This window comes from Neomonachus schauinslandi, chromosome 11 (assembly GCF_002201575.2).
Source record: "Neomonachus schauinslandi chromosome 11, ASM220157v2, whole genome shotgun sequence".
In the NCBI taxonomy this organism is placed as follows: domain Eukaryota; kingdom Metazoa; phylum Chordata; class Mammalia; order Carnivora; family Phocidae; genus Neomonachus; species Neomonachus schauinslandi.
Window position 1 is genome coordinate 72,013,801 of NC_058413.1, and position 2,870 is coordinate 72,016,670.

At 40.7% G+C, this 2,870-nt stretch overlaps 1 pseudogene; it reads left to right on the forward strand.

The window, feature by feature from the left end:
* The first annotated feature begins 1,727 nt into the window (after positions 1-1,727).
* Positions 1,728-2,235, forward strand: LOC110570987 (annotated as a pseudogene).
* Positions 2,236-2,870: the final 635 nt, after the last annotated feature.

Here is a 2,870-nt window from a genome sequence, read left to right on the forward strand (position 1 = left end):
CCATTATTTAGTTTTGCCTATTTTGAATCTACTATGAAGGCATCATACTGTGTGTCGCTTTTTATGCCATGATCATCCATGTATCCTGGTTTACATGTGTGCATATTTTGCTAGAGAATACAGCTAAGAGCAGAGCTGTGGAGTCTTAGGTTTATATGCATCTTCAAATTCACTGAATACTATCCAGTTGTTTTTCAGAGTGGTGGTGCCAATTTATACTCCCTGATCTGGCCACCGTTTGGTAGTGTAAGATATTTTAATTTTGCCAATCAGGAGGATATGCAATGTTACCTCCTTAATTTGTATTTCCCTAATGACTAATATGTTGAAGGATAAGCATTTATTCTGCATTTGGATCTTCTCTTTTGCAAAGTACCTATTGAGGATTTTTATCTTGTCTTCTACTAGGTTGTTGTTTATCTAGTCTTACTGATTTGTAGGAGTTTACCATATATTCTGCATTCTAGTGTGTTATTGTTTTTTTTTTTTTAAAGATTTTATTTATTTATTTGAGACAGAGAGAATGAGAGACAGAGAGCATGAGAGGGAGGAGGGTCAGAGGGAGAAGCAGACTCCCCGCCGAGCAGGGAGCCCGATGCGGGACTCGATCCCGGGACTCCAGGATCATGACCTGAGCCGAAGGCAGCCGCTCAACCAACTGAGCCACCCAGGCGCCCGTGTGTTACTGGTTTTATGTGACACAAATATCTTTTTCCTCTCTGTGGCTTGCCTTTTTATTCTCTTTACGGTGTTTTGTTGTTATTTTGTGGGTTTTTTTTGTCTGTTTCTTTTTGTTGTTTTCTGGGTTTTTTTTAAGTTCTTCATTTAATGTGGTCCAATTTATCAAACTCTTCCTTTATTATTACTTTATCACCTCTTGAAAGAATCATCCTATATTCTTTAGAATCTTGCCTTCCCCACGGAATTGACTTTGTGTATGGTATAAGGTAGGAATGCAACTCCATTTTTATCCATATACAATACCTTGTTGTTGTCTGAGCACCATTTACTCTAAAGACTGGCCTTGCTCCATGAATCCACAGTACCTTTTCTGCAGATGTTTCTCTGCCCATATATTAATAGATTTATTTCAGAGCTCTCTACTCTGTTTTACTGATCTAGTTATCTCTCCCTGCACTAAACCACATTTTCTTAACTATTGTAGCTTTAAAGTGAGCCTTGATTTCTGGCAGACCAACTTCTCTACACTATTCTTAACCATTTGGGGCTCGTAGCAATTTCCATAAAAATCTTAGAATCATTTTGTTGAATCCTACAAAAATCTTGTTAGGACTTTAGAATTACAAAAATGTCTAGATAAGTTTGTGGAAGAATTTACTATGTAACAATACCGAGTCTTTGCATGTATGATTTTTCAATTTATTTAGGTTTGTTTTCATTTCTTTCAGTAACATTCATTCTTTTCTCTGTAAATTCTTGAACACAGTTTATTTGTTGTTTTTTTTTCCCAAGATACTTCATATTTCCGAAGGAGGAAAACCCAGGAAATTCTGCTCCATGGTGTCCTTTGACCCTGGGACTGGCATAGGTGACCCAGGCCACCCACCAGATTCACTTACATGAGATTTTAATTTAGAAGTGAAAAACTTGAGCTTTTTTTTCCCCTCCAGTTCCCCCCTCCTCTCATTGCCATTCGGGCTGCACCACACTTGCTCAGAGCTCCCGGCTCCTGCTAAAATAGTATCACCTTCTCTCCAGCCATTGCCATGATCATCTACGGGGACCTCATCAGCCAGGATGAGATGTTCTCTGACATCTACAAGATCCGGGAGATGGTGGACAGGCTGTGCCTGGAGGTGGAGAGGAAAGATGGTCAGTAGGACAGAGGGTAACACTGAGGACTCACTTCAGCTCCCGCTGAAGGCCAGGAGGGTGAAGGTACCGAAAGCAGTCATCACTGGTGTTGATATTTTCAAAAACCATCACTTGCAGGAAACCAGCTTCACAAAAGAAGCCTACAAGAAATACATCAAAGATTACATGAAAGCAATCAAAGGCAAACTTGAAGAACAGAGGCCAGAAAGACTAAAACCTTTTATGACAGGGGCTGCAGAACACATCAAGCACATCCTTGCTAATTTCAAAAACTACCAGTTCTTCATTGGTGAAAACATGAATCCAGATGGCAGGGTTGTTCTGCTGGACTCCCGTGAGGATGGTGTGGCCCTGTAGGTGATTTTCTTTAAGGATGGTTTAGAAATGGAAAAATGTTGACGAATTTGGCTATGACTTTGGATGTATCACCTGTTGTCATAACCGGTTGCAGCTCTTCATCCACACGACACCAGGACTTAGACAGATGGGACTGATGTCCTCTTGAGCTCTTCATTTGTTTTGACCTTGATTTATTTGGAGCGGAGCCATTGTTTTAAAGAAAAAAACATGTCATGTAGATTGTCTAAAATAAAATGCCTCTTAGTTTAACACATATTTAAATCCATCCTGCGTAGTGTCCTGGAGAAGCTAGAGCCTGGTTGGAGATTACTGCTAGGAAGCAGAAGGCCGCCTACAGATAACTTTTACAGTGAAAATTTCTGGAACTGGAATATGAAAAAAACAAGAACCACAAGTCTTCATTCTGAGTTCAACTAAAGAGAAAGACTATGCTCATAGCTGGGCCAACATTTGAAGTGGATTCCTCATACAATTCATCACCTACAACCGGAAGTAGTTAACTCTGGAAGAGATTACAAAAAGAATAAAAAGACTAATACAGTTGCGGGGTGGGTGGGGGGAAGGAAGTGAACAACTTGAGGCAAGGGTCCCCATGTGGGAAATGACTGGCTGGTGGGGGCTGGGGCAGAATCACTGAGTGTCAGAGGGCAGCGTGTGGTTGAGTTTCAGAGCAG